The following is a 15,337-nucleotide window of genomic DNA, read 5'->3' on the forward strand; positions in this document are numbered from 1 at the left end:
CTGAGAAGGTTCTGCTGCTTCTGAGCTCCCTCTGTCCCTCTCTGATTGTTGTCTGCAGGGATAGCTGTGAATTTGACTCACTTGCTTTATGTGTCCAGTTGTATTTGTTGTTTGAAGTGAATGCACATGCCCTAAAGCAAGGAACATAAGATTTTTGGCTTTTTATGATCGGTTGAAAGTTTTTCCATATACATTAGATTCAGCTGTATTGAATTTAGTTAAGCTAGTGCTGGCTACCCCCTCTTACTCTGGACTAAGAGTGATTTGGTTTAATTCACTTTAAATCCATCCCTGCCTGACTTGCACTGCCCTGAGCTCACACCTGATTTACGCTCTCAGTTACCGCATTTGGACCAAGAGCTCGGGGATGCTGTTGGCTGCCAGCACCATCAGGACACCACAATCGCAGCATTCCCGCAGCAAACGTGAGCTCCACGTGTCAGCGTGACCTCAGGCCAAGAAAAAGAGAAGTCTGAACGGGTTTCTTCCATCGCCGATGGCCACGGGCTAAGAGCAAACACACACGGTCAATTAGCGAGGCTCAGCTGATGCGCGGGGAGTTGTCAGGCACGTCGGGACCTGAATGAGATCGCTCATTCATGGATTCAGCCCCTGAAAGTGTCCTTTTAAACTGCTGTTCTATAAACAAGTGTAACTATGGCTGTGGACACGTGGACAAATTAGCGCGGGGATAAGGAGCCTCTGTGTGTCAGCTGTTCCATCTGCATACCTGCCGGGTGAGCTGAGGTAGCCTCTCCTCCCCAGGGGGAAGGTACAGCTCGGGCATGGCCAATCCAGAGCCTGGCTTCCTCGGCACTGAGGGGTTTAGTCTAGTTTAGAACGGTTCAGCTTGGTTTAAGTGGAGTAAAACAGATTTAAGCCACTTTTACACCAATTAAACTGTACTTCTTGTGTATTTTGCTCATTTGCTCAAATGGTGCAGTTGTGCGGGTCAGATCTTTGAGAGACTTTCCATTGACTTTCTGGAGCAGTGTTTTACGGAGAAGTTTGAAGGCCTTTCATTTTGGAATCTAAAGATGGACTTGCATCTTAACAAACCAACCACAAGACAACAAAGAGAAACCCCACAATCCCAAACTTTCAGCTTTCCTCCCAAATAACACTCTGTTTCTTACTCTGCCCTGTGGGAGATGGTCATACTTTCTAAGAAGAAATTTGCTTCTTCCCAGCAAGGAACACAACAGGATTTGCTAAATCGAAATTAAAGTTTCCAAAGCTCCAAACACAGTATGTGCTTGGACCCTTTGAAACTGTGACTGAGACCAATGAAATGCAGGATCAAATACTGAAACTTCGGGTTACTTTTCTTTTTAACTCAAAAACTTGAATTCAATCTCAGTTCATCTTTCATGTAACGAAAGGGAAGACATTTGATTAGGTTCTGTGAGATCACGTGGATGGATTCAACACATGGCTGCAGGACCAGGCATTATTATCTTGGACACATTTTGAACACTGCTTCTCACTCTGCTATCAGCCACCGCCACCTCTGCAGTAATGTGACAGCAAGAGAAAAAGGATGGGAAGGCGATAAAGTTTGCCCACGCAAGGAGAAAAGAACTTTCTGTCCAAAGCCAGCTGGCTTGGCTTGGGAATGAAATGGCATTTTAGGGAGAGGTGACCTGTTTACATGAGCTTTGTCTCAGAACACTTGTCCTCAGTGCCACAATGGGGTCTGAGATGCAGTTTATCACAGAAAACCACAGAAAACAGGTGAGCTGTCTCCGTGCCAGTTTGTCTTCTAAACTGTTTGACAGATAAGAAACCATCCTCAGAGATTGCAACAAATGTGCTGCCGCATTTCATGGTAAGAACCGAGCATATTTTTAGTAAAGGGTTGAGAAAGTATGCAATAATCCAAAATCCCAGCCAAGAAAACCACAAACCCCGTAACAAACGCCTGGTGGGATTCAGAGCTGGGAAACGTGCACCAGTTGATCCACGTTAACACTTAGCATTTTCAGCTGATTTTTCCAGACTCCACGAGAGAATCCATGAGTTTTTGCCTCTACCTGGAAGGGCCAGGAGGAGCAGGGAAGCTGCTGGGTGCTCTTTATCCTGTGGGATACAGACCAACCGTCCTACATGTGGTCCCAAAGAAATCAATGGGATGTGCACCGATGAAATATTGTACTGAGGAGTCTGTTCAGCATTATAAATCCCCAAAATATACCTTGTAAACTGCCCAAGTTTAAAAATTAATCTTTATTCCATAAGTTAACTGCTTTAGAAGTTTCTTTGTTGTGCCTTGCATACTCTACCAGATCTTGCAGAGCCACGGTGGGCTCTGGATATGAAGGCTACCAGATCAGGATAAAAAAATGTATTTTATCCTTTTTGTATTGCAGTTTGGTCAGTGAGTTTAAAGTGAAGCAGACAAAATGCAGGGAAAAAAAATAACACTTAAATTTGCATTTTAAGAGCAGCTTTAGCTGATTGCAGAGGGAGCTGAGGGTGCTCTGCACAAGTCAGGAGAAACTTATCTGGCTTTTAAGAGTTCCACAAGTCTTTTGTCATTTGAAGAGGCCCCATCAGCTTCAAATCTACTTTAAAAAAGTAGTTCAAAAACGTTTCAGGTATTATGGTCTCCTATATCTATTTCTGTCCCTTTTGTTTCCTAACAGCATGAGATACTGACCACACATACTGCTGTCAAATATAGAAATTAAACTTACAGAAAAAAGGAGCCATTTTCTCTTTAATCTCTTGGAAATTTTTCCAGACTAAAGCATAGTTCTAAAATTGATAATATCCCTTTAAGAATTTATTTGCCAGGTAATGTTAGAAGAAAAAAGACTTTAAGGTCAGTTTGAACATTAAAAAGATCCCCTTTAAAATAAATTTCAAATCTATATTGGAGATAATGGCAAGCAGTATCTGAACAGCTCTCCAAATTATAAAATATATTTTACATCTTAAAAATGCAAATAGCTTTAAAATCCTTTTAAGTGATTTCCAGCTCCTTGGAAAAAGGTCAAGATTTATCCTAAGAAATACTTTGTTGCATAAAAATAATACAAATAGTTTAGTGTTGCAATATATACCAGTCATAATATGTACAAAGCTACGAAATTATTAACAGATGAGGGCCTGTAAGTTTTGAATAATGCAGTAAATATGATTGTTTTTGAGGGGTGAAATAACACAATGCTGTCAGAAGAGAAAATTACATTTTAATAATGAAAATATTGAACATAACTATTTTTCTTTAGGTCTGCTAAGCAATCTGTGTGTTCCCTATGAGATGTCAAACTATAGAGTGCATATGAAGGCTTTGCTCCCTCTATAAATATACATGTGCACGACACATTGCTAACAGCAGCAAGCGAGTGCTGGGGAAATACAGCAACAATGAAGTTCCTGAGAGAGGCTTATTTTTTCAAGTTATTAAAAGAAGGTGGCAAGCGTTCATGAGGATATGAAAATTTAAAGCCGTCTGCAGGAAACTCTGAAAACCTCTGGTTAAGGCTGCTGCCAAAAAATCTCAGCTATGTTATGTCAGAATGTTTAATTGCAAGCTGCAACTTTAATGAATGGAAAGATATGGCAAAAGCAGGAAGTTTCTGAAGCAACATGGAGCAACCATGAAAATAAAATACCAAAGGTTGTAATCTCGAGTGCTGTTGGAAGCAGGAATTTCCATCCACGCTCTGCCTCCTTTCCCTGCTGTGCAGGGGCTGCCAGCTGAGGGGAGAGGTAAGAGGCTCTGGATATCATCTCCTGGGCTCAAGGCAGCACTTGTTATGTCCATGTGAACAAGTCAACCTCTTTGCATTTGTCATTAGGGGTGTTTACAGGAGTGCAGCTTAGGAATGAGGGGAGGAAAGGCAAATGTCAGAGTGCATTAAATAACGTATTTTCTTTACTTTCCAAGAAGCTTGCTCGCAGCATGATGTTGCTATTTATAGCCCATCTCCTAAACCCAGCTGTTGGTTCATGTTAACATGCAGAATGGTGAGAAAATCCCAGCAGAAGAGCGTGAATCCCAGAGAGGCTTGTGGGACCTATAAAATAGCACCAATTTTGCTGAGGTCCGGGCCGGGCGTGCCCTCGGTGAGGCAACACCAGCATTTCCCTGTTGATCCTCCAGTGTCAGAACACCAAGAGCAGAGCAAAATGTAAAGTTCCAAGTGCTGCAGCAGAAAACTTCAGGGAACTGAGCTCACACCCCTGGCTGGAAGAACTTGAAAGAGTACCTTTACCTGTAACTCAAAACTAGCAAATACACTGTACACCCACATAACAGCATTCTTAGACAAGCTGTGTCTGATCTAATCTTATGTACCTTGGCCACAAGTTTTGGAAAAACAAATATTCCCAAGGCAATCAGATTAGTGAATATAGCATATAATGGTGTGGAAATACTAGTGGTTTATACAGAGCAGTTTATGGGATGGATTGAGTGAATTTAATTCATGCATTGTCAGGCAACTTGGACTTCAGTAAAATAAGGAAATCTTGATTTTATCTGTGTGTAGTGGAACATCAGAGCCAAAGAGAGTAAGAGCAGCACTCCTGAGCACAGACAGGGAGCTCAGGGGACTTTGCTCCCAGCCAGCTCCCCGAGAGGACAGGCAGTGCTTGTGCTGAGGTGACCACGGGGTTAACAGGGTTACCCGAAGCCTTAATGGCCAGGAACCATTATCTGCTCCTCTCTGATTTCCTGCTCCCTAGGTGGGAGTCCCCCCTGCCCCTCTCCTTTGTTTCTACTTCGAGTTCCCATCCTGAAATGCTGTGAGTACAATTCGGTTTTGTTGCAATCAGTAGTCCCTTACAAAATCTTCATTCACAGAGTGTTTCCCCCATTGTAAGTGGAACAATGTTAGGAATTAATCTGGCCTGTGATTTGTAGGAACCTTGTTCTGAAAACCTTGTTCTTAGACCCCCCCCTTCCCTTTGAAGGGTAACTTAATTGTTTGGCAAACATGCAAAACCTACATAACATCCCCTACTCCTCTTAGCTATGATTTTAAAAGTCCTGCATTTTGGTTTTATGTAACGTTGAACGTGGTTTTATGAACGTTTGGTTCATCTCTACAAGCATGGGGATCAGATTCTCTTCTCCCAGGACACAAGATTAAAAAGCTGATTTCTGGAATATAAGGAGCATTTGAAAGGAGGAAAAGCCATGGTACATCTGTGGAGTGGATTGTAAGAAGGTCCTAAAATGTAAGTTGAAAGTTAGTAGAGATCTGATTTTGGTGGTAGTGCCTCCAAAATACCTTGAATGGGTGGGTGGAACTGCACTGGAATAGAGACGCAAGGGAAAGCTTTATTGCCATAACAACTGCTGGATGATGACTCTATACAACTCTGAGGCTATTCAGTTAAAATTAAGAACACTGCTATCTTTTTTCCTTATCTCTCTTTATATATGCTATTGCTCTGAGTTTATTTCTCTTTGGATATCATGGAAATTGCAGTGCCTGCTATTTGGCCAGGGGAAGAGATTTCAGGGGGCTCTTTTCAGTCTCTGGGTTGTACATAAGATGGGCAGAAATGCAGTCAGTGGTTGTTCCCTTTTCTCTCAGAAGTGATCCTGGCAGATGCTTGTGGTAATTTTTCCCTTGTCATATTGACACTCCAGTGTGATGTTCTCTGGGGCTTTCTTATGTTGCTGCTTCTCCAGTCTTACAAAGATTGCCATTTTTTTCTCTGCAGTGTACATTTTTCTTTATTACCTACAGTTTTGCACCCTTTCTATTATCCAGGAGAATTTGGTCTTTGCAGTTGTCCTGGAAATTAAACCCACTGCAGCACCATCAGGTCAGGGAGTGATTTCAGGATTTTGATGCACCAACTCCTCTGTGACTTTATTTGTGTCAGCCTGAGGGGTGACATTTGTCACTCACTGTGACACATCAGGACATCTGTGCCCTCCCCACCACCCATCCTGGTCCCCCCAGTCCAGGAGGGTTCTGCAGGAGCAGATGTGGCAGCACATCATCACACATGGGAAAAAACATCTGGAATTTCAACTGCAACCTGAATTCTACACTTCCTTTTCTCAATTGTTACACAGGGCAGTGTTTCCAGCAGGGCAGGAAAGCATTTCAGTGGGAAGGAGGCTGCTCTGTGCCCCTGAGGCATTGTTTGCAAGGCTCATAGAGAAATCCCTTGAGCAACACATGCTCTGCTTATTTTTGTGGTGCCACTGAAAAGGACAGATTAGAACCAATTATTTATCTCTTTGGCTTCCTGCTCTATTTTTTGCCAGCTTGGAATAATATGTACTGAAAATAATTCATGAGTATATCCAGAAGTCCTTGCTCAGGCCTTGCTTCAATGTCTTACTCAGATTCCCACTGACTTTTATAACTTAAATATTCAGTATTTTATCTTAACATCTTCTCAGCATATTGCTGTCAAGAGAGGATTTTGTGGTATTAATCATTAGATTCTAGTAATAGACCTTACAGGTATTATGGATGATAGGTATAGTGAGGAAGGAGAGAATAAATCTTATTCATATGAAAATCAATGACATTTAGACTGCTCATCTTGAAATTGAAACAAAACTTTGTGGATTTAAATATCTTCCTGATTGTTATAGATCAGCAACAAGCAGTTTGAAAATATGATTGTAGATGGCAAATATTTATGTTTTGATGTTTTTCTCACTACTTGTAATCTTTCTCTTAGATCCACAAGAAGAAGTGTCTATTCTTGCACCTCTGCTTTGAACAAGAGGTGGATGTTTCAGAAGCTGTTCGACTTATTCACTGCACTTTTAAATCCAAACTAATCTGTACATTGCAAACCCTGAACTCCAGCATTTCTGAGAACTGAGAACTACTGTTTCCATTTGTGCTAAACTTCTGGAAATACACAACAGAAACTGACATTTACTTTTCGGGAATGATCATGGAGATCCACCTTTTCCCACCCCATGGTGTGGTTACCACCCTGCCCGATGGGAGTTTCTGTCATCTTTCCTGGCATCCTATTCCCCAACCTTTTGTGGAGCTACCTCTTTGTGTTCAGTTAATGACACCATTCTAAAATACAAAGAGCCCCTCTGATGTCTGTTTTTCAGAGACAGCACCCTTGGTGCTGGTGTCCTGATTAGAGATGTGCCCTTTGCAGTGATTTGGAGCTGTGAAATGGCTCCTGTCGCTCCACTCTGAGCCTGTGGGTATCTCACAGGATAAATCTGGAAGAGCTGTAGAGCGCAGATGATTTTTGGCAAGTATCATTTTATCATCAAAATTTTATTTTTGGGTCGCTCTTCAGCTGCCGCCTTCTGTGAAGGAGAACGACGCCCATTTGATGTCTTTTATTCTGGATTCCCGAGCAGTCTCTTCTGCTTAGAGCAGAATTAATGGGAGCTCTGGCAGAGATAATGGGAGGTGGGGATGGATGCATGGAGCTGGAACTGAGGTGGACTGTCACCTTTGTCTGAACGTGGAGACACAGCTCATGTCCTCAGAGCTGGGAGAGTCACAGCAAGACAGGCAGAAAATATATTTAATTTAAAATTAATGGTAATTTTCAATTCATTTAAATGGTTTTTAAATTAATATTTTTAATAAATTTATTTTAATTTATTAATTTTATTTTATTTAAAAAATAATTTTAAAATCTCTATCTGTAGTCACTATACATACCATTAGATATATTGTATATAATTAATATTTAGAGTAGCATTAATATAGTGTATATGTACTGTATACCATAGATGTATTTATAATGCATATTATGTACAGTATATATACTATATAAAATATTGTATATTTATTTAATAGAGTAATGACTTTGTATTAATAGTTTTGCTTTTACAACTTTGCCTTGTTCAATTTTACCAGTGGCTATTTCTCACAATTATATATCTACTAGATATGTATATACCTAGTGTGTATATATACATAATACATATATTTTATATATTGTATATATACTCCATATACTAGACACAGTGTGTTTATAGATACACCATATATAAAAACGTGCCTGCAGAGTACAGAGTGTGTATTTATATACATACACATACACTGTATATATATATATGTGCATGTGCTGGGGAGGCGGTGGTGGTTGCAGGGGGTGACACACAGGGCCAGCTGAGCTGTTTATCCGCAGGGGCAGTGCCGTGCTGCAGGCTCAGGAGGGGTCACCGGCCACATTCCCCGGAGTTGCTGTTATTGCCCCAAACCCTCGCTGTTATTGCCCCAAACCCTTGCTGGTATTGCCCCAAACCCTCGCTGGTATTGCCCCAAACCCTCGCTGTTATTGCCCCACAGCCGCGCTCCGGCCCCGCAGGCCTCGGGGTGGCGCAGGCGCCGCTCGGGGCGGGGCGGGCCGGGCCCGCTGCGTCAGCGCCGGCCCACCCGGCCCCGCGCTGTGCGCATGCTCGCCCGCCGAGTTCGGCCAGGAGGGGCGTTCCCTTCCCAAGGATCCTGCCCCCACTGGGCTCTGATTGGTTGTCGCTTCCCTCCCTCCCTTTCTGATTGAGCGCTTCCATGTCACTCAAGGCGTCCACGTTTCGCTACGCCCCGCCCACCAACTGCGCGCTGATTGGCGGGCTGTCCTGCACGGGCGGTGCAATTGGCTGTGCACGCCGTCACTCCGGGGCGGGTCGGCGGGCAGGAATGTAGGCCCGGCCGCTCCCCGGCCCAACAAAGTAATCCGGCGATGCCTCGAGTGCGGAGCGCGGCCGTGTCCGTCCTACCGCCCGCCGCGGGAGCACCGCGCCCCTCCCCGCCATCCCCGGTCCGTTCCGCCCCTGCCCGGCGCCGTTGAGCGCCCTTGGCCCTGCCGGAGCTGCGCGGAGAAACGTGCGGAAGGACACCGAAGAAGAGTGTGACGAGCAGTAGTTCCGGCCGCGGTCGGGCCTTGTTTCCCAAAAATAGCGCGGCGCGGTATCCGTGCGCCGGTGTCAGTGTCTCCTGAGGAGCCGCGGCGGGAGCGGAGCGAGCGGGGAGCAGCGGTGAGCGAGGGGTCCCGGGGTCCCGGCTCCGCGCGGCCAGCGGGGCGCGTTCCCTCAGCCCGAGGCTCGGCCGGGGCCGGGGACATCGGCCGAGGGGCCGGCGGGAAGGGAAGGGGGAAAAGAAGGAGGGTCCCCCCCCCCGACGGCCCCATCCCGCTCTGAGGGAGCGGAGCGGGGGGAGCCGGCGGGGTCCCGGGGTGGGCGAGTTCCCGGGGCCTCCCCAGAACTTCCTGCGGGAGGGGATGGACATTTATGGGCCAGGCCGGCAGAGCTGCCCGGGGACCGGGCGGGAGGGAGCCAAGGAGGGTGGGGTACGCGGCCCTGGAGCGCCCGGGGTGCGGGGAAGGGACCCTTTGTGCTGGGTGTCGCTGGGGAAGGCGACATCGCAGCGAGCGGGGAAGCGACAGGAAAAGGCTCCCCGGGAGCCCGTCCGTGGAATGCGGGAGCGGCCGGGGGTCGGCCGGGGGAGCTGGGAAGGGTTCAGGAGTTGAGTGTGCGCCGCAGGAAGGTGTGCTGGGAATGGCAGGGGGACAGGCGCTCCTGGGCTGTGAACCGGAGGCTGTTCTGTCCAGAGGGAGAAGGCTGGAGGTACAGCGGGGTTGTGCTGCCAGCAGGATTTTGTGTTCGGCGGCAGAAGTCGTGAGGAAAAAGGACTGGACCGCTGCTGACTGGAAAGACTAATTTTTTTAAGTTTATGGAGCTGTCTTTTACAATAAATTTTTACCTGCTTTTGAGATGCTAAGCGGTGAGGAGAGTGGAATTGCTCAGAAAACCTGACCATAATGCCTTGTTTGACAGGTGATTAATTTCAGAGTTGAGAAATTGGAGTTGTGTAGGGGAAAAAAGAGATAATTTAAGAAGAGGGTTTTTAAGAATTCTTTAGTGTAAAGCCATTGTGTCCCATAGCCAGCGACTAAAATTGTTATGAGCGGTGGGGGAAAGGGGTTTTGGGAAGTACAAAGGAGGAAGGAAAAGGAATAATTTGTTAACAGTAGTAAGGAAAATAAAGTGGTTTGGTATGGAATTGATAATGTAAATGTATTTATTTTAAACCGTTTTCACAGTCTGGGAAATTTTTATCTAGCATGAAGGGGGCTATGAGCTTTCAACCTTTATTATGTGAACTGTCTCCATACTATATTTTGTTAGATAATTCTGGTGTCTTCTTATTGGTATCTGGTATTTAAATACCTGTGCAAAAGATGTCAGGGCAACATTCCTGTCATCTATTCTGTCTGTATTTAAATTTATTTAAAATGCCTTTTACGTGTGAGAATGTAATATTTAGGTTTTTTCCCTCATATCTCACAGGTGATTTGCATTTGGGGGAGAAGTGTGAAGTTCCTCATTTAAACTATTTTTTTCCACTGAGGTGTTAGAATATGTGCAAAATGACATGTTATTCAATTACATAATTTAAAAGGATTATAATAAATTATAATAAAGGATATAATGTCGGTGCTTTTGTTCACTAAAGGGTATCATTATTAAATGATATTTTAAAATTCTATACTTGTTAAGCCAGCAAATCAAAAATAAGAGAATGGAACAAATTGTCAAGCTACTAAGGGATTATGATGGTGCTGTGCAGCTGGAGATGAACCTTTTTTGACTGAGGACATTCAGTTTGGAATTTCATAAAGAAAATAGCCCAGTGCCCTGGTCAGTTATTTTTCTCCTCCGTAATTCTTTCCCACATCTGTGCTTGGTGTGGCCCACGTGTAGTGGCAGAGGGGGATCGTCGGTAAATGGGAAGAGTCCCTCAGCGTCAGGGACAGGCTCTACCTCAGGACAGCTTTGGTGTGCACGGAACTCCTTCTCTCTGCCCCTGGAGCTGATCTGAGCCTCTGTGAACATTGCAGCCTTTCTGGGGTTTATTTGTGAGCAGACATTTGCAGATGTTGGTGGAAATACATCAGCTTCTTTGCTGTTGGCTTGTCCTGCTCTGTTTTCTCAGTGTGTGTTTAAACCGATGTGGTCACTGCTCACCTCTGAGCGAGTGGTGCCATGGAATGCTGTGCATATGTGCAGATCCCTGCATTTAGAGCCCTATAATATGAGTTTCTTTCTCTGTGAAACCACAGATGGAGAAGAAAGCGAACATTGAGTTTTATGAACTTAGAGAAATTGAGTCATGTTGGACTAGCACAATGAGGAGGACATGGCTGCATTCAAACTTGAAATAATTCTGGAGAACAAAACAGCTCATTATGGCAGAAGACTCATCTTATTTAGAAACCTTTGAGCTGAAGTGTGTGTGGTTCACCTTAAACTGGTTAATGCGGGCAGCAGAGATTTTATGGGTTTATTTTAGAATGTTGGCCACGTTTCTCAGATAACTTGTTGATGTCATTCTGTATATTCTGGGCCCAAGTGCTGCTTCAGAGAGCCTGGAGGCACCACTCTGCTCTGTGAACAATGCCGTGCTACCTTGCCTGCTCTCAGCCATGCCCTCCTAGCAAAACACAGCTGATTAATTCTCCAGAGTACTGAAAGAAGTGTAGTCTAATGCTGTGTAATGAGCCAATCTGTATTAGTTTGGCAACTTTTTTTCCTAAATAAGGAATATCTTGGATTAGTTATAACTGTGGTTTGTTATGCCTAGCTTGAGAGAGGTCTGTGGGGTTTAGTTGAATTTTTGAAAGTATATGTTTTCTAAAAATTACCGTTAGCACATTTTACTCGCCTCACCAAATTCTTATTTTTTTATTTTTAAAGGATTAAATATTCTGTGTAAACCTTGGGCTTTAGGCCTCCTCAGTCCTGACAGCAGCCTGGTAATGTGTGCAAAGCACTGGGATCTCTTTTCCTTCTCGTTGCAATGAATCTTCCTTTGAATTAATTGGAACATCATGTGGCAATGTATGTGCTTCTTAATGCACAAATCGCTTTACATTTTCACATTTATCGTGTGGGAAAGACATTATTTCACATGTGTAATAATGTGTTCTTCAATGGCTCAAGTGGAACAAAAGTCAGAATCTCTGTCTGTGGTAATATGGGTGAATTTGGTGCTTTGTGTTCAGGTTTGATTCCTTCAGCTCTGGTGAAGTAGCCAGGGGATATAAACACAGCATTCCCTTTTCCTTGTGTGCCGTCCTGTGCACTGCAGGGTGAGCAGTGATCACCCGAATGGATTTGTCACTGTTACTGAGGCCCTGCCGATGAGGGGAGAGTTCAGCTCTTGCTCCTGCCACTGACGTGAATAAAGACTTTGAAGGTGTGTGATGGTATGAGGTTTTAATTTAGGTGTCTTAAATTTATACTCAGGATCCCCTTGGTTTAAGGTGCCCTCAGATGTGAAATAACTAAAGGTAGCTGGTTTTTCCCTGGATGTTTGCAAGGTGGTTTGGGTATCTTAGGAGGTTTGGGAGATGACACAAGACATTCTTTCACTTCTCCCCCGAGTTAGCTTTGTTGACCTTCCAGTAAAAAACTTGAGGAATTTTTTTGGACAGCTGATCAAAATACATTTTAGGTCCTTGATGCAGTGTCCAGTGCAACAGAACACAATAGTATTACTGAGAGTTCAGCCCAGCCTGTGTAATGACAGTTCCCCTCCCCCCTGCATGTGTTCTGAGGTACAGCACCAGCTAATAAATAATGAGCTCCTAGTCTGCAATAAGAGATTTTGCTTCCTTTATTTGAAAGTAAGCATCTGATCTAGATTTCTACCTCTGACCACTCCCCTCATCTGGTGCTTTCTTATTTTAACACTTGATCTTTCAAGTTACTGCTTAGGGACTTAAAAAGAAGAAATGTTTTTCCTCCATATTAAGCCATTGATTTTTTTTTTTAATCAACGGTGTTGTTTTGGCTTCTGTTTAGTTGTTCTGCAGCAGTGTTTCTAGATGTCTTTATATTTAATATATAACTTTCTTCAGAAACATAAACCCCTGTACTGTGTACTCTCATTTCCATTTGACACTAAAGAGGAATTAATATCATGCAAGACTCCTCTGTTCCTGAGATTTCACCCCTGCCTGTCCAAGATAATCACCTAGTTAGAATATTTTAAATTATATATAGTATATATATATATATATATATATATATTCTTTTCTCATTTTATTCTTATTGTGAGTCTACAGTGAAGAATTAGGAAGGAATTTTATTAGAATAAGGCAGGCTAAATTTTGTGACTGGTCTTTTTCCAAATTGTAGTGCAGGGGAATACAGAACCTTTTCTATGGGAGCACTTTGCTTTTTGTTCTGTGTGTTGTAGCAGTACAAGCCTCTCTGATCAGAATCAAAATACATCCCTCTTAATAAGAGTGTGATTAATTGAATTATTTTTCAGGGAATTAACTACTTTATATTCAAAATGTTAGTGATGCTTAATTAGGTAGGTCTCCCAGTTATATTTGCCTCTGTCCCTGAGAGCTTTTGAATTCTGGCAAAGTCCTTGTGGGCCAACCTGGAAACTTGAAAATGCGTTCTGCATTGCTTTGTGATTTCACTAGGAGCTACTGAGAATTGTTGCATGCCTATTTGAAGTGTAGTAAGGTAAAAAGTAGGTGCTAGGAATTAGCAGCCAAGCAGAGTCGTGGAAAGGTGCTTGCTGTAGGTGTCTGTGTACCAGGCACTGATGACAAAGCATCTTTTCCTTTTTTTCTAATCAGGAGCAAATTGACTCAGAGAAAAATGTGTCATGGTCAGAGATCACCTAGGAGTGGGTGTGTAGAATGGATGGGTTTGTGCTCGTGATACTTTTATGATGATAATAGAGGTGAAGAAGGATTTTTTTTCCCATTTATTTCAAATCTCTTTGAGTGTTTGTGTAACTCAGTTTCATTTGAAAACCAAATTGCTTCTGTAATTTAGGATTTCATGGAGTGGACTGGTGTTATTTTTATTGTTTGAAGGCTCACCATAGCCCTGTGAGAATATGTAAAGCTGATGTGCCATCTGTACGTGCAGTGACACTTGCAGGCTGTGGTCAGGACCAGAGCTGAGGTTTTATACCAATATACACAGACCTGATCTTTTAGTTTTCTGTGATCACCTGGTGTTTGGAAGGTCAAGGGGGTTAAATTATTAAACTTTTAGCTATATAATTGTGTAAGCATGTCTGTAAATGAGCTGTGCTATTACACATTTCTTTCTTGAAGGTTGTGGCATACAGAATTGAGAAACAGAATTCAGAGGAGATTGTTTTAGTGTTCTTTATGATATGGAAGAATTAGAAACAGTTGTAAGAGAAGAGAGTAAGCAAGAGGCTTAACCTTCAGGGACTCAGATACACACACATGTCCTAAAGGTGAGGGGTCATAAAGGGCACAACAGACTTGTCTTGGCAATGTCCATTAGAGAAACTTTTGGAAGGTGTCAGGATAATGGGACTTTACACCCTGTATCACACCAAATCTGCAATAATTGAGTACAAGAGCTGAGAAAAAAAGTTGTAATATTTTCCCCCCTCAGATATCAAAGAAAGTGACTGTTTTTAAGTGGTTATCTTTCTCCAGATGTTTTGAATTGTATTTAATAGACCATCATGTGGAAAACTTGTATGGTATAGCTCAGATGCATTGTATGAGGTTATCAGCATGAGGGACATCTTGTTTTTGGTATCGTTCTTTCACAAGCAACTGCCTCTTCCTGATATGAGTGCATGCATCCTGTTTTAAAAGCTGTGAGCTGACAAGAATGACTGCTAATAATTTGGTGTATAGAGCAGTTTAAAAGTGTTGCTTCTTCCAGGGTGAGCTTTCAAAGCAACGAGTCTTCTGAGAGTGTTTGAGAAAAGGGGATGTTCCATCATCATTGTTCTTTTATTATCTTATCAGGCACTGAGGGTAATAAACTGAAATTTTCAGAATTTTTATTTTTCCTTGAAGCTGTTGAAATGATTGTGTAATGGTATGAGGTTTTAATTAAGTCAGGTGTCTTAAATTTATATTCAGAATCCCCTTGGTTTCAGGGTAAAAGAGGGGAAGTCAGAGGTACAGCACAAGATAATTTGTTTCATTTGATGCCTACAAAAAAGGAAAAGCACTTTCTTCTACAGTTTTTGAGCCTGTAGGCTGTCAAATGATGTTTGTTAGTCTGAGTTTAATAATACACATATTTACTTGAAAAGCTGGCTTCAGGGATTTGAAGCTTTTGAGTGCAGAAGAATGATTTCCTCCAAGAGACTTTAATATCTCCTGTGTGTCTTTTGAGTGTTGGGGTTTTTAATGTTTTGTCTTCTTGTTGTCCTCCTTATCTTTGTTCCTAGCATTCCAAATGGTGGCATCTTAAATTTTTGTCATTGAAATGTATGTGAAGATCTTTGCTTTGAGAGATGTTGGGCTATGAAAAAAGTGCCAGCAGTAAAAGTATTAATGGTTTCCATTAGGAAGCACTAAATTAGAACTCCACCTTCAGGGGAAGGAGACAGAATTGTGG

General features: G+C 42.9%; 1 protein-coding gene across 5 annotated transcripts in view; it reads left to right on the forward strand.

Moving 5' to 3' along the window:
* Positions 1-8,652: 8,652 nt before the first annotated feature.
* Positions 8,653-15,337, forward strand: part of MEF2A (myocyte enhancer factor 2A) — an 81,385-nt gene continuing 74,700 nt past the window's right edge. For 2 of the 5 annotated variants that reach the window (XM_036389967.2, XM_036389965.2), the window contains exon 1: positions 8,653-8,947. The gene's annotated coding sequence lies outside the window, so the exon portion shown is untranslated. The remainder of the gene's footprint in view (positions 8,948-15,337) is intronic. The other 3 variants (XM_036389966.2, XM_036389961.2, XM_036389963.1) reach the window with 3 other exon arrangements.

The sequence above is a fragment of the Molothrus ater genome, chromosome 13 (assembly GCF_012460135.2).
Source record: "Molothrus ater isolate BHLD 08-10-18 breed brown headed cowbird chromosome 13, BPBGC_Mater_1.1, whole genome shotgun sequence".
Taxonomy (NCBI): Eukaryota; Metazoa; Chordata; class Aves; order Passeriformes; family Icteridae; genus Molothrus; species Molothrus ater.